At 32.9% G+C, this 26,021-nt stretch overlaps 1 protein-coding gene across 1 annotated transcript in view; it reads left to right on the forward strand.

Moving 5' to 3' along the window:
- Positions 1 to 26,021, forward strand: part of LOC118739091 (uncharacterized protein DDB_G0271670-like) — a gene marked incomplete in the record, with an annotated part of 103,255 nt that overhangs the window by 14,433 nt on the left and 62,801 nt on the right. Inside the window, 1 exon segment of the mRNA XM_036470218.1 lies at positions 4,058 to 4,490.

Below are 26,021 nucleotides of genomic sequence, written 5' to 3' on the forward strand. Positions count from 1 at the left end.
CGAAAATAGCACACAATGAGCACAATAATACGGACAAATTTTTTCTTAATTTTTTCATTTTAGCGCCGCTAACTTGATTGAGCTTTGAGATCAATAAGAAACAAGGCAGATTAGTAAGAGATGCGACCGAAACAACAGCAGTGAGCCCTGCGCTCTTCTTTGCGATAAGTCAGCACACTATTAAAAAAGAAAGCACGAGAGAGACGAAAAAGAAGGAGTAAAACCACTAGGTCAATGTATTGGGGCTTGATCCTATAAAGGACGCTGTCTCGAAAAGCCACTATTCGAACGAGGCAAATATTCGAACGACTTGGCTATGGAGACACTATCGCAGCTACTTCTGCAGTGCGATGTCGTCTCAAGAAGACGCGAGAAATTTGTTTGCCCCTTATGGTCATAGCGAAAGTACATACATATGTACTTATACTTTTTAACCACAAGCGATCTTCTGAATGCCTAAAGGAGGAGAGGGTTGAATAGATCTTTAGGTAGCAGTGCATCCCTCATACTACGCGGTTATCTATTCTCTGCATCTAATGTTATCTAAACTTTTAAACAATTTTCTGTTCGACTGAATTTTGCACTTATTGAAAAATATGATGAAATTTGAATTATTAACTTCCTTAATATCCTGGTTCTCCAGGAATTTGTTGTGAATTATTGTTTTTTTTTTGTAAGAAATATTACTCAGCATTTACTTTATTCACCTCACGCTCCTTCTTTCTTTCTCTCGCATTTACTAAAATGGGTATTGACGAAATATCTACAGTCAGCGTCAAAAATATGCATACAAGGGTGGGTATTTTTTTTTGACTATGCGCGTAATTCAAAGGAGGATTCTACGCAAATTTACCGAAAAACCATGGGTCTCAAATCAATTTAGAGTTCGCCAAATTGGCAAAGTTGGTTTCGAAAAAAATGTGAAAATGATTAATGTTGCACCCTCTGGTGGGAGTTTTAAGAAAATGATAAGTGCAGAAATGCATTCCTCATACCAAAAAACGCCTTATAGCATGTTGTTATATAAAATTCAAGCACTTCTTTACGGCACTACAGCAAAATGCTAAGAAACCTATTTTTGCACTTTGCCAAACTACAAATTGATTTTTGACTCATGGTTACTTCGGCAAATTTACGTAGGGTCCCACTTGTGCAAAACGCGCATAGTTGAAAACATCTCCCAGATAAATTTACCCACCCTAATGCGTACGTAATTCATTTATGGTGATTTCGTTTCTCCAAAAAATGTTGCCTTCTCATCCCCCTCTTCTTAGTGTCTGTGCGTAGAGAGCAAAGAGAAGGTTGCATTTTTCGGTAGAAACGAAATTGGCATTAGATTTCCCACACCAATTTTTATTTTATTTTTTAACCGAATACAAAAAAAGGGGAAAAGTTATCAATTCGTCGGAATATTTTTTCTTTAGTTCTTTTTTAGGTACGTTACCGCGTAACTTTGTACCACGTTAACCGATTTCTATAATTTTTTTTTAAAGGAAAGGTGTTACCTCACAGGTGAGAGATAAAATCAATACACCAAAAGTCAGCAATCGGTTTGATAAAACCGATAAATTGACACAGACAATTTGGACCACGTTAACCAATTTCTAAAATTCTTTTTTTTTAAGGAAAGTTGGTACCTCAGAGGAGGTCCCATATTGATTTTTGATCTGATCATTGGATCGAAGAAACTAACGGTACTCATAAATTTTTATATGAGTATTGGTTTCGTTTTTTGATTAAAAACTACTTGTATGTTTAAAAATGACTTCCTTTAATTAATTTTTTTCTTTTTTAATTTGATTCTCTTTGAATTTTTAAATTTTATTGTTTTAAAAGAATTTTTTTTTAATTGTGTTAAATTTTTGGGAACTTACATTATTGTTCTTTTTTCAGTATTTTTTTTCTAGTTTTATTATCTTGTAATTTTTATATTTTATTGTTTAAAAGGATTAGTTTCATTAAATTTTTAAAAACTTTTTTTGTTTATTCCTTTTTCGTTAATTTAGTTTGGTTTCCCTTTCATTTTCTTTTAAATTGTATGCTGTATTGTTTTAAAAAGAAAAATGTTTTGGTTTTATTTCATTTACTATTTAGGATCTTATTTTATTTTATGTTTTTTTTTTAATATAGTTTTCTTTTAGTTTTTAGGTTTTGCTTAAAATATAAAAATATTTCTTTTTATTTGATTTAGTTTTCAAGTGCTATTTTCTTCTTTTTGGATTAAATTTTCTCTTTTTATAATTTAATTAATTTTTTAATTTTAGATCTCATTGTTTAAAAATAAAATTAAACTTTTTTAATTTCATTTAATTTTTCAAAATAATTTTATTTTCCTTTCCTTTATTTTATTTTCTTTTTCTTTTTTTTATAAATTACTGTTGCACTACAAACAATTTCTTAATCTTGCTGTGCCAATGCATTAATTAATAAAAGTAATGAAATGAAATGCAAATGTGCGTAATTACCTTGCCTTTAAATAAGGGTATGGGATGGATTAAACAATAATAATTTTTCGCAATAAAAAATAGCATTTTTTAATTAACTATTTTTTTTATTAATTATACACCGTTTGATTTTTTTTTTGAAACGTAAATAGTTGTCAAACATTATGTAGTACACTGTAGAAATTTGAGAATGGAAGGGCCAAAACTGTGTGTGAAGTTATGCCTGCGTACATAAAGTTTCAGCGCACAGGCATGCCCTGCCAGTGCTATGCAGGCAATGTCAAATCCCCGAGTGTATTTCTGCAATGAAAAACAGCTTTTCATAAAAATACAATCGCCGTTCGGAGTCAGCGTAAAACTGTAGGTCCCTCCGCTTTGTGTGACAACATCAAGGCGCACGCCACAAATCGGCCAAACACTGACATATGTGTAAGCGCCAATCTATGTTATTATTATTATTATTATCGAGATTTGACCTTGGGACTTATGTACCCACTACAACAATAACAACAACACAATTCATTTATTACCCTCGGCTATCTCAAACTCCAAAAAAATTAGTAACAATCAAGTTTCAGTTATGAAGAAAGTCTCTTCAAATATCATTATTTCATTTGAATACTAATTTCTATAACTTTATTTATGAGCCACATACTAATTTTTTACTGGCAAGATAAGTACTTTATTGGAGTTGTTAAATTTTATTTACAAAAAATAATTTACGACCTAATTAATGCAAAAGTAGGTTGTTTTTGTTTTCAAATGCGAGTAATGTATAAATCAAAATACATAAAGAAAATATATATCACATGAAATTGCAGAAAAATCAATAACATCACTAGCACTAACTTTTACATGCACTTAAATAAATGAAAAAAAAAGACAGACGTACGTACATAAATATGAATGCGTAAAAGAAAGAGAAAATTTTGAATAATTTACTCACGCACTGCAAACGAATAATTGTTTTTTTTTTTGCTGCTTTGGTACAACGAAGTGAACTTAGAAACGGTGCCATAAACAAAACATAAACAAACAGAATGGGTGGCATCAATTTGCTAAGCTACACACAAACTAAGAGACGGTCCTAGTAATATGCAACGTTCAAGTATTCGCACAAGCAATTTTTCAATAGCGTCTGCATGCGTATTAGTATCGCAAACAGCCAGTCAAACGGAACTTTAGTGCAAGCTGGTTGAATTCTAACAACAAAGCTAAAGTGACATCATTTGCCAAGAGCAGGAAGATAAATAAATATGTTCGTAACGCAGCACATACATATACAACTACCTTTATTTATGATTGCATGTGTTAGTTTAATTATGATTGCATGTGTTAGTTTAGTTATGATTGATTAATTACCCTGCAGTAAATCGCTCTAGTTCAGAACTAGCGCAGAACTAGCTCTTAAAGAGGCGGTACTGGTTCTCGATCTATCCCAACGCAATGCTTTCAACTGTCTCTTTTTAATATGTGCAGCAAAACTCAGCGGATGTTGGCTTCACTCGAACAAGAAGGTATTTGTGATTTGTGTAACAAAAATACATATGTATGTATAGTTAGATATAAAGATTTGTATGTATGAGTCAAGTAGACAATGTGCAAAGCGTACCACTGTAAAGCGTGGAAAAATGGGAAATGATTATTAACGAAACGAACCAAAAGATTAAGGAAGTAGTAATTTGTTGTGCTGAAAAATTGCGCTAGACACAATGGACACACAAGTGTATATATGTACATATGTAAGTGGCTTGCGGGGAACGAAGTGAAAGAATGATAAATCTCAGCGATTATTTAAACGCTAACCAAGCAGATTAGAAGCAAGCAAAAAGCGAGTGAAACAATCACACATTGCAAACAAAAACAAAAGAATACAGACACAAAAAAGCTGTGGGAGTAGGAAAGAGTGTCACTAACGGAAATGACTGCTCTGGAAGATGTGTAAACAATAGTGTCAGTTGAAAAAAAAAACAACAACAACAACCGGGGTAGCAGTCATATAGCGTCTGTATATGGAAACCAATGTACAGATTAAATTATTAAATGGTAAGTATTTGAAGTTATTAGAAATATGTCAGAGTAAGTTAGGGTGGTTCTTAATATGGTTTATAAATATTTAAATTGAAAAGAATACCAAGAAGCTTATGTAAAAGGAGAGTTAATTAGTATGGCCTTGTTGAACTCAAAACGCATTTTTTTCACTTATATTTGGAAAGTTTTTGTTTAGATTAATGGTATTTTTTGTGCTTTTAGGTTAAAAAATTAAATATTTTCAAAACTCTGGTAGCGGCCCTAAAATTGTTTAAAATTTTTGAAATTCTCGTGGACGTCTTTATTTTGTACGTCGAACAAAGTACATGGGTGCCTCATACAAAAGTTTGATTTGATTTTGGGGAGCAAAATGGTTCGTTTTTTTAATATCAACATGTTTTTCATATTTAAACTTTTTGGTTGATGTTTGATTTAAATATTTTCCATGCTATAGCTAAAACAGCAAAAAAATAAAATATTGAAAAATGCTTCAAATTTTCTAACTTTTTGATATCAATTTGTAAAAAACTTCTCAGTAAGAAAGTTTTATAACCCATGAAATTTTTCATAATAGGGTGCAAGTTTAAAGATTCTAACAAAATGCTTTAAGAAATAAAAGTGCTTTAGAGAGTAAAATATGTATATATATCGGGACCCAACCGCCAAAACAACCTAAGCGACATTTTTTTTTAATATTTCTTTGATGCTGAATTGCATCTAGATGCTCTACGGGCATTTCTGCATCAAAAAGAAAAATTTTGAAAAATATGTCGCTTACGTTTTTTGGCGGTTAGGGCTCGATATAGAAATAAAAATCAACGCGATTTTCTAGAGTCTTCAAACTTACACTTTATTATGCTAAATTTTGATAGGCTATACGACTGCAGAAGTGTTTTACAAATACATATCAAAAAGTTAGTAAATTTGATGCAAATGGGAAAAACTTTCTTATTTTATTCTTTGGTTTAAAACTTTGTTAAAATCTGTTTTAGCCATAGCATGGCCAATATTTTAATCGAACATGAAGGAATATGTTTTAATATGAAAAACATGTTAATACTAAGAAAAATACCATTTTGGCATTTTTTCTCCCCACTGTATATTACACTTAAATTTTTTTGAGCAATCGAGTCCTTTAGTACGAGTCCATAGGCAATCACTTTTTTTTTGATAATTAAGGTGTAGAGGAACATGGTCTACATTCAGAAGCAAAAATATTTGTAGTAGAGACAATGCTTATTATGAAGAGAACCGATAGCTTTATTAAAAGTTTTTAAACGAAGTGAAGTTGAACGATAATACCAAAAGGAGCTTCAGGCAGGCGCCTTGCGATACCTCCATTTTGAGTAATTCACTTTTTGAAGCGTCTTTCACATTCCGAAAAGATACATTTGAATCAGTTTCATTAGAATATCTAGAACTTTTAGCTCCGTACAAATTGGAACAAACCCCTGCACGTTATTCGAGATTAAATGAAATTTTAATCCAGGTGATTCAGTTTCGTACGATTTCTTCAATCTGATGTTGGAAAGCGTAATACGAGTTGTCAACCTAAATAAATCGCAGTTGTAGCATACTTACAGTGGCGAACATATAAATAGGGATGCGACATTTTAAATTTTTTTGATCATTTACCTTTTACTTTATTTTGTATTTATTATTATTTTATGGAAGTATACCTCAATAGATACTAAAAGCCAACTTCGAATTTCCATCTCCTTCAATTTTGTTAAAATTTTGCAATGTTTAATTTTGAAAAAATTATATGTTAAGGACTAATGTAAACTCGACACATCCTCGAATTTCGTCTCTTTAACTTTATAAGCTTTAAAAAATAAAATTTATTAAAATAGCTTTTTCAATACCTGTTCATCCTCGTAAACCAAAATATTTGAATTTGTTTAAATTCGACAGAATTGTGTCTTAGATTTGGTACGCATATCGTTATTATACATTGCACTGAATAACATAGTTCTTTTTAAACAAATTCTGACTCCAGAGAGAAAAACTAAAACCGCAGTTTTACTATATTTATTTGGCCCATTGTTTCGTGTGTATATTGATTTCTTCATTTGTTTGGAATTTGTTTTGTTTTTGTCGCCCGGTGTTAAGTGAAAGTTAATTGTTCCCACTCCACTACGTAAAAATGTGTGGTTATTGAACTCAACTACCTTAATTATTACCATCCCTCAACATATGTACATATGTATATACCCAGCAAAAACTTTGATTCTTTGGAAAGCGTTTACTTTTTGTATTGATGATTACTATACGCCCCAAAACAAATTTTTTCACTTTCTCGTTTACCCACTGCATTTTTAAAATTTGTCGCTTACCTCCAATGACATGTCCATGTTAAAGTAATGCGTTCTGTAAACTAGAAGGTGAGTGGTGTATCTCGATTGGTAAGCATTTTACGAAAGTAATTCACCACATACATTCTAGTTAACAGAACACATTACTTTAACCTGGGCATGTCATTAGCGATAAGCGAGAAATTTTAAAAATTTAAAAAACAGGTAATGCAGCGGGTAAACGGGCAAGATTTTGTCTTAAGGCGTACTGTAATGCGTTACTTAATCGATACAAAAAGTAAGCGCTTACTAAAAAAATAAAAGTTTTTGCTGGGTGTATACATATTTACGATACACATGGGAAATCACATATTGTTCCACACCCATTGAAAAATACCACCTACTTTTATCTACTCGTCCACCCAAATTGACCACCGCCCTTTTGTTGTTGCTCTTGCTAGACATAACATTAATACATATTTATGTATGTATGTACGTATGCAGCTGTGTTTGTACGTGAGTCCATTAAAAAGGTTAAGTTCAGGGCGCTCCCTTTTAATTTAACGTTTATCTGTGTTTCAACAATTACAATTCATTCTTATTTTTTCACTTCATACTTCCACTTACATATTTTCATTACTCCTCGACAATTGATTTCACTTCGATTGCTTTTTGTCTGCCATAAGACGACGCATTCGAAATCAGGTGCTCAGACAGCCAACAATTTTTGAATTATTCACAGCCACGTGTTCACTTTCAGTCATTCGCACCCATTAACCTTTTTCTAATGTACGATTGCCCTGTAGGGAAACCCCGAACTGGTGAACCAAATTTGTAGTTCCGTACTAGATTTTTATCGGCAAAAACGAACCAGTCCGATAGTAACTAGATCGCCACCAGTTCAAAAGCAGCGATATGTGGTACTTTTAAAAAACAATTTTAGAAATCTGTATCTAAATTGACGAATTTAGAACTGGTTCAAAACTATAGAAAAAGGGATGCAGGACGAACTAGATCTAATCTGGCGAATTTTGAACTAACTCGAAACTACTGAAAAAGGGATGCAGCGGGGGCTTGTTTACTTTAAATAGATTTTTGCTTGGCGGGTTTTTCGTTCAACTACGCTTTCAGTCTGCACGTCGCAGATGCTTTTTCATAGTTTGGTAATACAAAACTAAAATTTGTGTTAACATCTTAACATTTTGGGAGCTTCTGGAATATAATCAATAACAGTCAGCACCTCTGCAAATTCAGCTACAGCCAAAGGTATGTAAACGTGTTTTAAAATGCAAAATTTAATTTACATTCATTCAAACAAATTTGATTTCAGATTGAAAATACATTTCTCTGCAAATAATTAAAAATTGCTACCATGGTAACCCAAAAAGAAAACATCTTGTTACTTTTTTCGTTTACAACTGGTTCGAAACTATAGAAAATGGGGTGCAAAGCGAACTAGATCCCATATGTCGAATTTAGGGCTGATTCGGAACTATAGAAAAGGTAATGCAGCGGGGGACAATTTCCAATTCCTATGACATCGCCGTGTTAAATTCGCCAGTTGTTTGCATGCAAAAGAGATTTATCGCGAACTAGTAGTGGTTCTAAATGAAGCGCACCAGTTCAAAACTAGACATTTTCCCTGCAGGGTATGTACGAGTGAGTGTGCATACGTGTGTAAATGTGTGTGTCTAGGAAACTTTTTCCGTCTGCTGTTGAAGTTGCATTTAAAAACATTTAATTACTTATTACATATCGTAAATATGTTGTATATATATACATACATATATACTATAACAATTCTCTGTTACTGACATTTAGTTTTAGTGTTCGCACTTTGATCTCACACTGTATCGCCATCTCGCTCTATCTCCCGCCTGTCCACTCGCTCTATTAATTCCTTTGGCATATTCCTAATGAGCCTGACCGCATGTGACACGCACTTTCCTAAAAATCCATGTACGTTTTTACTTTGCAAAGGCAGGTTATTTTGTGTATAAACTTCAAACTATGTCTACATTAGTCTGTGTTTGCTTATGTAGGTTAACAATCTCTTTGTGTGCTCTACTAAAGTGTTTATGTGAGTCGTATGAAAAAATGAGTTTATGAACCTGGCCGAAAGGAGGTTAACATTTTTCATATTCCATATTCCGTTTCCTTTTTTAGAAATTTCTCTTTTGTAATTTTCACCATTCATTGGTCTCATCTTTCAACAGCTTGTCGACCTGCTCCACTTTCGTGCCACTCACATATCAATCCACATTGAATGCTCGCAGCAGTTGTCGAGCACATTGCAGGACACTTTCAGACAACTTTTTTGTCACTTTGCATTTTACATATACTATTTTTGCTTGCAACGCATTTAGTGCATGATGAGTTTTTGTTTGTACTTATTGGAAAATGTACTATGTATGTAATATCACAGTGAAATCAAACATACTTTGTACTAAAATAATATCATAATACTCTATGAGTCATTTAACACAACATAAAAGCAAAGATCCTAAGGACTGAGACTGGGTAATTTGCCCTTATCTATGTATGAGTGTGTATACATTAGGGTGTACATTAAAAATAGGGGTCTACGTAAAAAATTAAGATATCCACAAGAGTTTCAAAATTAAAACAATAAAATCATAGTTTAAAAAACTAAAACCTCCCTATTATAATTGATTCGTACTGTCATCAGGTATGTAACTTGAGTATAAAAATCGCTGCATCTTTTTGGCGCATCAATATTACATAGTTACATCCCGAGCTAATAAAAGGAAGGTAAAAATAGGGGTCGCTATCAGGATTTGAAGAAAAAATATTTTTTTTTAATCGCGAATATGCGACAGAACTTCGACTTTTGCTAGTTTCAATATTATGCTAATATAATCGGATTTAATGTCAACGAGTTTTTCGAATTTTTGCATTTTTTCGATTACAATTTTTTCAAAACCCAGTAGTGACGCAAATTTTTTTTAAATTTTTAAATTTTCGTAAATTTGATACGCAGAATAATATTAAGGGGTGCCCCAAAAAAAATGTATTTTGTAGTTTTAAGTTTTCTAGTATTTCCAAGCAAAAATAAGATATTCACGAAAGCTTCAAGATTAAAAAAAAAATTAGGGGTCGCTACCAAGGTTTGCAATAGAAAAGTTTTTTTTAAATCGCTAAAATATGCTAAATTGATCAGATTTCAAGTAAACATTTTTTTGAATTTTTGTAATTTTTCTTTTATAAATACTTTTTGAAAACCTGCTAACGGCCCCTTTTTTGAATTTTCGTGGATTTTGTACGAATAACAAAATTAAGAAATTTATATGTTGATATTTTAAGGACCACCCTAAATATAATAATAATAATATATAAAATGATAGCCGTGGTTTTTGTAATAATTTGGCTTAAAAACTACTTAATGGGTTTTATTAAAATTTTCGGAGGTTATTCCTTAAACATCTGGTTTCAACATAGGCTACCAAATTAATTGCTTGGTGGCATTGTGGCTGGAAACCCCGTATTTATGTCCCGCTTTTGTTGATATTTCAAAAGATCATTACTACATTTTGCAGTCGCCAGATGGCGCTGGAATAGAGATATTTAGAAAAGCTGTATTTATTGTACGAACTGGTTGAAATTTATAATGGATATTAGTTTCATGATAAGAAAAAAATATTTGGCGCTTACACATTTCCTAGCATTTGGTCGAGCTTCTCCTTCGCACGGATCAGGGATAAAACCCTGGTGCTACCGCGTGATATTGCCCACCTCTAACCACTCGACGACGGCGACTGCCAATGAGAAATGTTAAGAAATGTTTCTGTATAAAATGTACTCAGTAGATGACACTGGCGTCGAGATATTTAGAAGCTTGGAATTTACGGCCAACGCCCCTTTTTTTCTCACGCTCGCATACACCGATCTAACGTCTACTTCCGCGTGATAAAATTTCTCTGGGCGGCCAAAAGTATTTATCATTTACTACACAGAATCTGCCTCCTTTATATTATTGTCAGCATAAGATACTCCCTGGTCACCCCTATGAAGCCGAAATTCCTCAAAAAAACTCCTCGTTATCAGACGACAGCGGTTAGACTAGTTTGAGGTGGGTTGTCCGTTCTTTGTGTACCTCAGTCTTAGTTTGAACGGCAACCGATATAAAGTTTTATTTAAGCATACCCTCGCGGATCCTTATCTGGAATAGATGTCCAATTAACATTATATTTCAGTACCGACCGGAGTTTGAGGCCTCAGACTGGCTACGCACCAGTGCATTGCGAAATAAAAGGGTAAATATCTTGATACTCTGAAAGCCAAGCGTATTGATCATGGTATGATCGAAATGCGTGGAGGAATGTCTAACAATTCTCTCGATAGCCTCGGATTGCTTTCAGATTAAACTTATTCGGCTCAAAAGATGCAGTGGAATATCAGGAAACTACAGGGCTGAGGAATTGTTTAGGTAGAGTTAGGTAGAGAACCCTGAGGAGTTCCTATTGACTTCTCATCGATCACCCAGCGAAAACCTCCACATGCAAGGATGAAAAGTCATTCTGACCGGCGGCGAACCGCGAGTAGTGGAAGAAACTTAGGCAGCTGGCCAAGCGGCAGCTCACGGATTTTACAGCGCTCCTGATCACTGCCCCTTAGAAACGTATGCGATACGACTTAATATCGTCTCCCCTATTTGTGTGGCTGCTTAGCGGATGACGAGGAGGAATCGTCTTAGCATTTGCTTCGCAGCTGCTTTCGCTAGGCTAATGTTAAAACATCACGGACCGTACTTGATTAATGCTTCATTAATGTACTCAACATTTTTCCTAACAACTTCGTATGGATCAGCTATAGTTGCCGTCCAGCTAAAATCTATTAAGCTATAGCACCACAGAGCCTAACCTAACCTAATTTACCCTCATGAAAGCTACAATGGGATTATAGCAATCTCTAAGCTAAATTTTTATAGCGAAAAATCTGTAAATGAATAACATATGGGCCTAAAAATATGCAACGCGAAAGCGAAAGTGGTTCAATATAAAATCGTAAGCGTTGTAGATGTCTTATATTTCCCTATACGAGTTATGTATTTTTAGGCACAAGCCTTATTAATTTAGATTTTTAGCGATAGAGATTCAACGTAGCATTTTGGCGTAACATTGATGGTTTCAGATCCACTATTGCCTCTTGACTATCAAAGTAGATGCTGACTTTCCAACGGGACGTAACAAAAATAGGCCTTACATATCATTTTATATGGCGGCCATCACAATTCAGTTACCACAGTGAAATTCTTAGCAGTCACGTGAGTCCTACATTACGACGATTGTAAACTAAATACATACATAAATACTTATGCATATACTAGTTTATAAATTTTTTTTTTTGAGTTTGTGGAAACTGAAAGTTCAACAGAAGAATTATTCCAAATTTGCCACTTAAACTCTTCTAATCAAAATCTTCTGCAGAAATTGTTTTTAATTTTTAGCTTTGATTTATTATGCTTCAAAAACTTTAGCGAATTAGTTTCAGAAGTTCAAGTAGAATTTTTCATAAGCGGCTGGCCACCCACTACTAATTAGTACTCCAACCACTTAAACAGGTAAAATCTAACGCTAAGCAAAGCTGTTATCTTAACTTTATTTCAACATAAATGGTAGAGTTCTAATTATATGATTACAAAGCAATTAAAATGCTGAATGAAAGTAAAACAAAAACACAAAGGAAATCAACTACAAAATGACTATGCTAACGAAGGTAATGAAACTTTGAAAAAGTAGCACAAAGCAGCATAGGAAAATTTGTGGAAAGGATTAGATCGGTAACTGGATTTCTAAAATGAAAGGTTGCAATTTAAGTGCGGCTATACTGGTATGTAATTACACAGAAATGCTAGCTCATAAAATTTAGTTCAAAGCTAAAGAAAAGTATGCAAAATTGGTATAAAATATTTGCGAATAATAGCCATTCATCAATACGCTTCTGAAATAAAAAAATGGGTTCTTAAATTCATCACGCCACACAATGTCGCATTAGTTGGTAAAAATCGAAAAAGTTGTGTCTGCAATGTAAATGCGTTTGTTAGTTTTTAAGGGTGATTTTTCTAAAAAAAATAAAATAAACCAAAATTTCCCTATGAAATAAATTATAAGCTGCCAGAAAGCCACTAAAATTAACAAAATTCATACAAATAGCCATGCGTAAGCTCCTAATGGAAAAAATTAAATGAAATGTTGAGTGTACATACATATATACATATGTATATAGTAGAGAACTATAAGAATACAAATTTTGGAAGAAAATAACAGAACATTAATAAAAGGTAAAGGAGTGAAAAAAAATATTATGAAAAAATACGTTTTTTTTATTCCTTTATTTAAAGGTACGTAGAAGTGCATAAAATGCATCAATGCCACCTTAGCTTTTGAAATGACCTTCAAGGTCATAGTCAAGACCATATTTGGACGCAAAATTTTCCGCTCTTTTCGAATCCGCAATGCGCTTTCCATTTGAAAAAGTCGACTTGATCTTCAGATGACGTCCAATGCCAGTGTCAAGGTCAAATTAGAGATCACCACCAGATTACTAAAACCCTTGCCCTGGTCCTTTGTTCTCTGATGAGTACTTTCCGAGATAGAGGGCGATCGAATATTTTCTGAACAACCGGTATGTAAAGATCTATTAGAAAAATTATTTGCGTAGTAAATTATAATTCAACCAGCTGTATTATTCTCTCAGCATTGGAGTATGAATTTTCGCAATACGAACTTGATTTTTGCAGTGAGAATTTTTAGGGCTGTTATGTAAAAGTAGCATTTGTGGCCATATCAAGTAAAAAGGTTTGCTTTTTATCGCGGACTTAGGGTTAAAAATTAATTTGAAAAATTAATTGAAAAATTAATTTTAACATTTTAAACAGGCGAAAACCCTCTTCAAACGCCTCAAAAGTATTCTAAATATTCAAACTAAAATTATCTTAACACTGTTTCGTTCTTTCGTCAAATACATAGCTTTTGTAAAATTTAATTAAAATCGACTTTGCAAACAGGTGGCAACCCTCTTAAAAATATTTTCAAGCTGCAACCTCTTTTGTCTGTTACATATTTCATTCACACAGTTCCTTTAATTCAAGTGGAATTTGACATTTTAAACAGGTGGCAACCCTCCTATTCAAAACAATTTCGAATGATACCCATATTACAATTATTTAAGTATTAAAGAAGTTGAAAAAATAAATAAATTTTCTTTTAAATTCGTCCATAATTCTATTTTTGTCACAACTTATATGGCACTTCCAGCACCGTTGCTTAGTTTTTCGCGAAATATCAATTTTTTCTGCTATTGCAATCAATTATACTTTTTTCATTCAATCCACAATTTACGCCCCACGTAAAAAAAATTGCATCAAAAATCATATGCAACTGTTCAACAAATATTTTAAGTTACAGAAAATTTGTGCTAATTTTCGTACTTCCGTTATTGATATTTTATTTCTCTTATTTTCTATTTTAATGCCTTTTGTCAGTTATTCATTCATTCAGTCTGTCTGCCATCCAATTAGCCACAAATAAAGGCGATTAAATGTGACGGTTGAGTTTCTATTTTAAACGTTGATCCCGGCTTGAATGCCGCCATTAAAGCTTTTGAGTAAACAGCAGTCGTACGCCAAAGCTAAAATGTGGTTAAGTGGCTATCTTAATGAAAGAAAATCCTAGCAACGGCAATGAAAAATGAAAATGAATAGCGAGGAAGAGGACTTGCATTTTAATTTAGGCGGAGGTCATTTATTTTTAAATTCCATTCTATGTGTATGTACAATGTAAGTGGTGAAAAGCATTACGCTTTCTCTATTTCCGTTTTACTATTGGCAAATGTACAAACATTAAAATGGCTCTTATAATAATTGGTAGGCTGGCTGACTGAATGGCTGCTTGGGTGACTGATTGAATGGCTGATTGAATAATGTTAGATTGTCTGTATGCTTGAATAACTGCTCAGGTACACTCAGTTTTCCAATAAGTGCTTCATTAAATTTACTTATATTCTTTGTTCTCCTTTCCGCCGCACGAAGAATGAGTTAAGTGTACTTACATAATTTGCGTTCATTAACTGTAAATACGTATGTAATGAGTTGACTTGATTTTAATTAAGTAATTGACGAAATCTGACAAGTAAATATGTTTTATAGAAATATTCAAACTTAGGTACATATATAGAACTGAATTTTCTGCAGGTTCAGCGAATCTTTATTCGCTAAAAATTAGCTGCGTATTGCCTTCGTTTAACTGGGGAACTGAGTAGCAAATATTCTGTTCTGACTAAAAGTATGCTTGCGCTCCCTATGAGTAAAACCCAGGTTACAAGTTATCCAACGATTGATCGTGTTAAAATTGCTTCTTGTCTCTAGAGACCAAATATTTTGCCAGGAAAAAATTCTTCTTGATTTAAGACTTATTTTTGTCGAAGCGATCCAGCCATAAATAATGTGGTAAATTTTGCATGTAGCAGTGCAAAGCTAGAAGCTCGGATTTCTCGAGGGAATGAGCTTTAGTTAACTCTGTGTCGGTGTCCAATAGCCTCCCTGCGAATATCATTCCTACATGAATATAATCATTTCTTATGTTAAACTCATGCGCCTTTTGAACTCATCCATAAGTCCATAAAAATATTTTCTCAAATGTTTAGTAAGCTTTTCTTAGGCTGTTGGTTCTAAGAGACCCGAATACAGGCAACTATCTTGCAACTCACCAAAGCCTTTGGAAAGCCAAAAGTCTCCGTAAGGCAATTGTCATGTTTGGCAACTATCTTGAAAGCTCTTTTCTATCTTCCGAAAGGCTAATTGAAAAATCTGCTATCGATGAGGCCTGAGCTTAATTCTGTTTGTCTCTTAGTAATACGTTTTTTTTTTTTTAATTGAGTTACATAAAAAATTATATATGTTTTGTTTTTGAAACAATAAAAACCAAAATTAAAATAAAATTAAATTAAAAAAGAAAACAATTTAGTGAAAATAAACGAAAAAATATTTAAAATAAATATCAAAAAATTAAATGAATTAAAAAACATATTCCCCCTAAAAAAAAAATTTTAAGAAAATTAACTTAAGAAAGAAAGAGAAAATAAAGTGAAACAAGAAGTTCCTACAAAATAAAAAATAAAACATTTTTGTTTTAAAACGATAAAATATAAAGATCAGAAGAAAACTAAATTAAAAAAGAAAAAATAAAGTTTAATAAATAAAAAAATATATAAAACAAGTTTCTAAATATTAATTGATATGAAGAATATTTACCTTTTTAATGAAAAAAAAACTTAAAATTATTAAAATGGAATGAAATTAAATTATAAACAAAAATCTACTTTTCTTTTCAAAATAATAAACTCGTGAAACTAAAAGATAATTATTTAAAAAAATATAAAATATGTAACTACAAAAAAAATCCTCTGCCCGCGGGTTCGGACCTCGGATCTATCAAAAAACCACTCGACCATTGCGACATTCTCAAGTCCTTTCTGTCAAAAGACCTTTTCACCATGAAATTTGGCAACGAAGCTTTTTTTGTAAAACTTTCTTGCCAGAATAAAAAGAATCGTTAATACTACCTTTTCTACTGCTTTCATTTGTCTTACAATAGACTTGAACAATCTTACCCAAAATTGTTGTATTGTTAATTCTATAAAAAAATGGAAAAACTAGTAATCAAAGATTCGTTTTATTGAACAAAAAATTCGGCGGTAAAATACCTTAAAAATTCAAGTACATACATATACGCTAACCTCTGAATTCAAGTCATCTAAAATAAAATAGTTATTTTATAGTCACAATACCACATATTGGCAAGTAAACCAAGGAAGTATTAAATAGCAAAAAAATGGGCCGAAACTATTTTTGTGAAAATTTTAACTCAAAATGTTTAGAAATGGCGTGTTACAATATTTAAAACTGTAAAAGTTTAAAGTCGGCCGCTGTGGTGTAGTGGTAAGCAGTGCGCGCTTCCACTCCGCAACGCCTGGGTTCAAACCCTGGTCAAAGCAACATCGCAAAAAATATAGAAAAAAAAAAGTTTTTTTCATAACGGCGATCGTCCCTCGGCAGGCAATGGAAAACCTCCGAGTGTATTTCTGCCATGAAAAACAGCTTCTCATAAAAATACAATCGCCGTTCGGAGTCGGCGTAAACTATAGGTCCCTCCGATTTGTGTGACAACATCAAGGCGCACGCCACAAATCTGTTTAAAAATTAAATTTAACTTTAATATAAGGGAATAAGGTGACTGAAATACATCTGTATAACAATATTGGTGTCAGACTGAAAAGTTTAATAAGGTTATAGTTTGAAAGTATATTTAACAGGGCGGCCACATGCCTAAATATCAAATTCAATTTATATGATAGGTTAAATTAATTTTAACAATATGGATATGGAACACGAGATGGTTTGCCACCTGTCCAAAAATGTAATTCAATTAATTTCAATGAATTACTACGCTAAGGGTATCATCCAAAGCGGCTTTGAAAGGGCTTAATTTTCAAATACATTTAGTAGGATTGCTACCTGTTTAAAAAGCCAAATCAAATCAAAATAACATATGAATAAAATAAAATCGTTAGAGTCAATTCCTAGAAACCTTTGTATATATATACATACATATTTACAAGATTTGATTGTTTAAAGTAATGAGATACATACATGTGTGTAGTTTGAGAAAAAAATCGTAAGATTTTACTGCCTTTAAAAATTCATTTGCAAATTTATACTAGAACTTACCCTTAAGTAGAAATTTTTTTTCTAAATGTACTGACAACTATTTCGTCTCTGCAACTCTCTACCTTTGTATATTGTACCCCTCCTCCCCCACCGCCCCAGCCACCCTCTTAACGTTGTCGGGCGTCTTGACTTTCCTATCACCCCCCTTTACTCACTGAACACTTTTACAGAACACCCCGTACATGTTACGAAAACAGGTACAGTACTGCAGCAGTATTTTCGGTTTATTTTTCGGCAGTAGTGTGTTTCCAAACTACGAACTGTCAAGCATAACACCCAAGCAAGATTCTCGGCAATTCTTTCACGTTTAGCATCATTTGCATCGCCTTGGGACACGCCTTTGTGGAATTATTTTGTCATTTAGCACCTACGTACGTAGGTATACGAGCAGTTTCTTCTCTTCTTATGTGTCCATTTTTCTGAAAATAGCTGATGAATAAATCGCCTTGCGGAGCCCCAAAAACGAAACTGAGGCCATAACATTGCCAGCTGAACGTTGAGGTGACTGTCAGTAGCTGCTGGTCACACATATTTGTTACGCATACGCAGTGTACAACCAAGGCTTTTTGATTTGAGTGACCAAAAAGCAATATAATTAAATATAAACATTACCAGAATATGACTGTGCATATTTTTATTGCTGTATTATGTAATTTTCCGGCAAAATAAAATAACAATAAACGTCTGTTATCAATAAAAAAATGTATTTAGATAATAACGCATAAGTGAAAGAAAGGAAAAAATCGACTAAAAGGCAAAGCATAAATAGTCGAAATCTTCAATGCAATAAAGTCACCAAAAACTTCAGAAACCATAAATAAAAAAAACAGCAACAATAATAGGCTCCCAAAACCCCGAATAACAAAAAATAGAAGTGCTGACATCTTGAAGATGTGACAAAAGCAACAATGGAAGACATAAATAACGGACGGTTGAAGTGACACCAAGTATTGTATGCAGATCAAGTCTAGGCAACTTTAGGCGGCAGACCACAACATACGTACATTTATACATACATAGAAGTTTGGTGACGAAGCAGAAGAACAGAAGACAGTACTTAAAGTTTTACGGGAAGCTGAAATTATTCTCTCACATTTGCATATGCGGCATTGATAAAAATAACAATATGAAGTTATTATTCACTGCAAGTTTTTTTTTACGCGTGGACGAGTATAAGTGAATGTCGTCTGCCTGCTAGTAGCTGGTAGTGTATTGCTTGTGCACAACGCATGGCAAAAATGTAACAATCGTCCGTCCAACAAAAGAAAGCTACCAGCCTTACGCCAATTTAATTCACTTGCTTTGGCAATATCCAGCCATGCGCCACTTTCGTACGTTCATCGCAAGCTCACAGGGACCCATTTCATGCTTACCAAGCCGTGAGACTTTTGTAGTTTTCCATTTATTTTATTTTTTTGGTTCTCTTTTGCTACTCGCCAGAAATTTACATTTACACGCGCAAGAATTTCTGAGTGCGTCTGGGGTTCTGTTTGTCTAACCCAGTAGGAAACTTCGCTATTTTGTTTTGTGGGGAAAATGGAAATATCGCCCACTGTCTCTTACTTTTTGTCGAATTGAACCAGTTTCAAATACACCTACGATTTAGTGCGAAATTAAAGAAACAATTTCTTCCACTAACGCAGTTCAATGCGCAAGGATTTTATATGAGTTCGTATGCATATACGTACACTTGTAAGCATTCTGCACCATGCTTATGCCCCTAAAAGCATGCTACACGCTGTACAATAAATTATTATGCGTGAAGTAAATTTATGTGGCATTTTCTGGTTGTTTGTTTGTCCTTCATTTATGACGAAATTGTCAGCGTTATATTGCTATTTGGTATGATTTTTTTCTGGTTTCTTATGTTCACTTGGCAGTAGAATGTAACATAAATATTAGCATTGATATAATAAATTGTCGGCAATGTAATAAAAGTAAATGTAAATAATATTACATTACAAGGTCGGCAGACATATCTACAAGTAAATATGCACATGCGAGCAAGAGGAATTTTATTTACACACCTATGCAAAGGAAATTTTTTTTTGTTGCCGAATAAATTCGCTTTGGCTCTGAAGTTTTTGTTATTAAATCTGCGTAAATTGTATGCACCCTAGCGCAAATTGATGTAAATTAGGGAAATATTAAGCAATCACGTGACTTCTAATAATGAGTAAATTGTTTTACTGCAGAAAACAAATAAGTTATCTAAATAATTGTCTTTGAGGTAGTTTATGCAACTAACTAGAAATAAGGTGGAAAAGCGCAGAGGGCAAAGAATTTCAATTCAATTTAGAACAGCGTTTTTCCGAAAAACAAATAAAAAAAATTAAACCGAGGCTTGCAAATAAAAACATTTTTTTTTTTTAATTTTTAAATCAAAAGGAATTGGTGAAAAAAATATCGTACTGTTTTTTGGTGGTACTATTCGAACTCGCTCTCAGTATTATTTCCTCATGGTTAAAAAAAATATTACTTTCATTGTTGTTTTTGCAAGCAGTTTCGAATAATTTTTGGATTTTATTAACAAAAAAAAATTTTTTTTTTTATCCCAAAATAGGCATTGAAAATACAAAAAAATTTGATTTTTCCCTTTATTTTAATTTTTCAAGGTTTTCTTATGATTTTTTGAGGCTCTGCGGAATGTTTTTTTTGTGCCTTATAACAATTATATTCAACGTTTTTAATAAAAAATGTTGTGGAAAGTAACAATAATTTTTTAAATATACATATTTGCCATTTGTCCATTCCATTGTGACTGGTGGGATATTTTACTTTAGAATGTGATCAATTGTGAATTATAACTACGTCGTCGGGACTTATACAACCGCGAAAGATATGTTTTAACATATCGAGCCCTAACCGCCAAAATAACGTAAGCGGCATTTTTTTCAAAATTTTCTTTTTGATGCAGAAATGTATCTAGATGCTCTAGGAATATTTCTGCGTCAAAAAGAAAATTTTGAAAATAATTACGCTTACGTTATTTTGGCGGTTAGGGCTCGATATGTAGCTATCATTTAAATTAATGTGACTGGTGGAACACTGAAAATAATTCTATTTTACCTTTGTGCACTCAGAGATGAATTTTAGCCAAAAAACACTTAATTTTTTACGGAACATGTTTTGGTGTTGCAGATTATGAGCTGCACGCTTTCGTCTTCAATAAAAATTAGGCTTATAGAATACTAGATCGCCATCACACGCTTCGCTGAGTGTATGAAATTTCTGCATTACATTGGGTGTAGTTTATTTTAATAAATCTCAACATACTTAAACTATGCGCAGGAGATTTCAAATTTTTTAACCACCTTCAAAATAAATACTTTCAAATTAAAACTTTCTTAAACCTCTCTATTGTGATAGTGTTTCTATTATTATACACCCTGAATTCGAATATATATTGACTGAAAAGGGACAACCCCCCTACATGTAGTTGTAGTAAAATGAAGCACTTTCAAAACTATTTCGATTGGTACCCCTAATGTAATAAGTACTTCACTGAAATTATTGAATAGTTTGAATTTAACCTTCTGGATAGTTGGCAACCTTTTCAAACCTCTTTCGTTTCACACTCGTATTGTGTTACATTATATGCATATGTCCTAATTCCAATAACTTAAGTTGAGTTTGAATTTTCAAATCTGTGGAAACCCTGCTATGCATACGGAGCTTAGAAATAAAGCCTTTTCAAGGCATTCGATTAATACCTACATACATATATTGTAAGAACTCATTTAACTCGTAATATAATTGTATTTGTATATTGTTTTAAAATAGGAGGTAACCCCCTTCAAATACCTCAGAAGATTCTACATGTTCGAGCTGAACATTTCTAAACACTTTTACGTCTGACACTTTAATTTTAGTATAATTAATTTAAATTCGACTTTTAAAACAGGTGGCAACCCTCTACAGAATATATCTAACTAAAGTTATTGAACCCCTTTGGTCTAACAACCATATTGTGATAGATATCAGTTATTTAATACCCTTACTTCAAGTAGAATTTGATTTTTCAAACAGGTGGCAACCGTCCTTCATGTAGTTTAGAACTTAAACCCTTTTCAAAAACATTTCGATTGACACCCATATTGCAGTAATTCATTTCAATTAATTGAATTTAATTTTTAATCGGGTGGTAGCCCTAGTAAAATACCTAAATAATATTCTAAATATTCAATCTGAAAGTTTTTTAACAATCATTCGTTTGACACCCATATATTGATTTGTCACATACATAGCTTGCAATAATTGATTTATATTTTACTTTTTAAAAATGGGAGGGGGAGGGAGGAAACCCCTTTTTAAAATATATTCAAACTACAACATTTTTAGACCTCTTGATATCTATTTTTTAATATAATTTTCAAATAAATAATTCCCTTAATTCAAGTTGAAATTTACTTTTTAAATAGGTGAGAGTGGAATCGATTCTATATATCTCCATACCAAATTCCAGTCCTATTTAACAAATATTTCCTGCGATATATACTATGGAAAATTCCGTTCGTATGTGAGGTGTCACGCCCCCTTGAACAATCGAGATTAAAACTATCCTATATTTTAAGTTGGGCTAAATGACACCAGTGTACAAAATAAACAAATAAACAAACTCACTTTCGGATTCATAATATTAGCAAAGATTAAGAGTTTCATAGAAATATTAAAAAATATTTACATTTGTGACTGGTGGGACATCTCTTTATGACTGGCGTAAAGTAATTATGCATGAAATAAAAGTTTCCATAGACGATAATTACATCTTCTTTTTATTTTTTTTAAATCTTTCAACAGATTATTGAAATGTTGTCGTTTGAATAGAGGTTACTACTTAAATAGAGACAATCAGGGTATTTTAAAATTTATATCGTTTTCCTCTTTAACATGAAAAGACCCTATTTTTAGTAAGAAATACCAACTATTTTTGGTTTTAATTTATAAAAAAAGGGATTAAAAAAGACTCCTGATATTGTTTTCGCACAACATTGTTATTGAAATTATGCAATTATTTCGAGTTTTTTCGGATTTTTGATATTTTTATTTTCTTCAAGGATTTTTTGGGATTTATTCGGCACTTTTCGGGATTTTTAGTGTTTTACTTTTTGCTTTTTCAGGAGTTTTTCGGAACTTGCTCGGATTTTTATCGAGAATTTCTGAAAATTTTCAAGATTTCTTTCGGGAGTTTTCTAAATCTTCAATACTCTTCTGGTTTTTTGCGCGTTTCTTTTTATATTTTTTGAGACCGTCCGGCATGTTTTTTGAGCACAATATATCTTCACGGTTTTCTTGGGAATTTTCCGGGACCCTACGAAATTTTTTCGTGACTTTCCAGGAGTTTTAGTGCCTTTCTCTCACAGATTGTTCATGAGATCTTCGTGACTTCTCACAATTATACTTTCATTATTTTCAGCACGAAATATCGACTAGTTTTTAGCTTTTCTTCTTCTTATTTGCCACTGTAACCGCCTAAGCGATTTTGGGCGATTTCAACAAAGCATTGGTTTTCACTCGCAAAATATAAGAAAAATATTCCTGATATTTTCGAGCACAAAATAGACTTTGAAAGTAATAAAAATTTAGAGATTTTTTTAAATATTCAAGATTTCCTTGCGATTTTTTCGGGACCGTTCGTATTTTTTCTTCATTCTACTTTTCATTTTAATTTTGATTTTACCTTTTGATTTTTCAGGAGTTTTTCGAGAGCTACTAATATTTTTTTGAAACCATTTTGTGAGTCATCGCACTAACTTTTTTGGCTTCTGCTGGAACTTTTTCGAGATTTCCCGAGAATTTTCAAGACTTGTTTCGGGACATTTCTAGATCTTCAGTACTCTTTTGGTTTTTTTCCACCTATCTTTTTTAATTTTTTCGCGGAGGTTCGGCAGGTGTTGTGAGCATATTTGTTTTAGTCTTTGGTGTTTTTCGGAAATTTTTAGAGTTTTTTTTAGAAATTTAATAAAATGAAATGTTGTTTTTCGAAACTCCTGAAGGTTTTCACGGAATTTTGTCGGGTCCGTTTAGAATTTTGACAAGATTTTCTGAGATTTAAATTTAGAGATTTTTCGTCAACATTTAGGACTTTTTTCTGGTTTTTCTAGGTATTTTCGGAACTTTTGGGAATATTTTGCTATTGCTTTTTGGGAATTTTGCGAGATACTTCATGGGCTTTTGATACTTTTCGGGACTTTACTGGATGTTATATATCAATGACGGCTATACTAATACTAAAACATGTGGTGCATGTTAGACGCGAAGGCAAAGCTGCAAAATCCCGACTTTGTTCTAGATCTTTCGTGTTTTGGATAGTTCGGGATTTTCAGAGATTTTCGCGGTTTTTCTAAATGTCGTCTTGTTTTTACGATTTCCGAGAAGTATTGGGACTTTTCTTACTGTTTTTTTTTGGGTATTTTTCGGCCTATTTCGATGTTTTTGAGTGCAGTTTCCAAGACATTTCGGGCATATTTCGTGACTTTTCTGAATTGTTTGGGATTTTTTTCGGAACCTCTCAGAATTACTTTAGGAACTGTTCGTAATTTTTCTTGTCTCATTTGTTAGAAACTTTTAAGGTTTCTTTAGGATATTCCTTGACTTTTTCCGGATTTTTCCACATACTTTGTGTTTTTTTTTAACTTTCGGGATTTTTAAGAATCTTTCCGTCATTTTTTCGGCATGGTTTTGGAACTTTTCTTGATTTTGACACTCTAAAACGGAGAAAAACTTTTCCCTCACGAATGGACGCCATGAAAACTACGCGTATTTGTGAGTCCCTTCAATTTGTATCTATACCTAGGCGAATCGCATTATTCACAGCAGAATTATTTAGTAAATAACGCATAATTAGACTTTTCTGTGAGTTGCTGTGAATTATATTTATAATTAAATACAATATGCTGAATACTCTAAATAAAAAAATGATATTCTTGGTTGTTGCGAATAACTTTATATAAAACTCCCCCAAAGAGAAATGCTGCGGCCGACCCTGGTCAGAAGTATTACTTTTTTATACGTCGACTCTGAATTTTTCTTCTATATAAGTCGATTTATTGAGGAGTTTAATTAATGCAAAATTCTTATCCGGAAATCACGAGAATCTTCCGTACAAATAAAAGTGAGAAAATTCTGTCATAGTGAATTACTGTTCGCCTTAGATTTATGAGCCAGAGTAAATGCTCAGTGAGTATTTGGATCGTATCCTTTTCTATTTAAAAAATAATAAAAATTTTCCAATTTTCTCAACTGCAGTGCGTTCGAAAAACGTAGTTTTCGGTGAAACAAGCTTGAAAAATAAGTAAAAAAGTCTAAGCTCGGGCGGTTTTTCACCTTTCCGAAAACTACAGCTACAAGGTAAGCAGGGGTGGTTTTATCTCTATTTCAAGTGGCACAAGTGCGTTCGGGTATAAAAACAACAAGTCACGTATACGACCTGCCACCCTATTCCCTATCCAACTACGAATCTAGGTACAACAAGTAAAGAAATATAAGTTCGGGCCAAACCGAACTTTATCAAATATCGTAGGTATCAAATATCGTCGACCGCTGTTAAGAAAAACCCTTTTTTCTGTATTTTTTTTTGCGATGTTGCTTTGACCAGGGCTTGAACCCAGGCGTTGCGGAGTGGAAGCGCGCAGTGCTTACCACTACACCACAGCGGCCGATATTTAGTGAAATATCGTAATTCTTAAATTTTTCGGAAATACCGTTATATGGGAAGTGGGCGTAGTTATAGTCCCATTTCTTCCATTTTCAATACCAATCTACCTTGGATAAAGGGCAATTTACCTACCAAATTTCGTTGAGATATCGCAGTTTTTGCTCGAGTTATCGTGTACACGGACGAACAGACAGACATGGCTTAATCGACTCCTCTATTCGTTCTGAGCATTTATGTATACATTTGTCTATATCTATCTCGATTCGTTTTGGCTGATACAAAAAACCGTTATGTGAACAATGTTATAATACCCTTGTGCACAAGTGCGCTCGGGTATAAAAATTTGGGACAATTTGCAATGACATGAAAATAAAATTGTAACAGTAACTGACAGCGTATTCATGCCAAGCACTAAAAATAGGTTACCTAAAACTAGTGGGAATAAAACTGTCATTCATCAGAGCTCAGTAACAAAAGCAGCGGATAAGAGGAAATACGCATCCACAAACTAGTGCACCCATATGTTCATATGTATGTAGTATGTACAAATATTTCCACGACACTTTATAAACCCCAATTACGAAAAAATTAGCTTCACATTGCGAAAAAATAACAACAACAAAAATTGCAAAGCGTGGAAAATCGTAAAACGTGGCAGATTGCAAATTGATTTAGTAACGAGGGGGGAAAACACACAAAACTTTTAGTGGCAATAAAAACTGGATATATTTTGCGGAAAGAAATAAAGAGATAAAGTGAAAATGATAAAGGGAATTTTAAAAGAGAGTAAAATATAAAATTAATAAAATAAAATAAAATAAAATAAAATAAAATAAAATAAAATAAAA

This window comes from Rhagoletis pomonella, unplaced genomic scaffold (assembly GCF_013731165.1).
Source record: "Rhagoletis pomonella isolate Grant_MI unplaced genomic scaffold, Rhpom_1.0 Rhpom_scaffold_00005, whole genome shotgun sequence".
NCBI lineage: Eukaryota > Metazoa > Arthropoda > Insecta > Diptera > Tephritidae > Rhagoletis > Rhagoletis pomonella.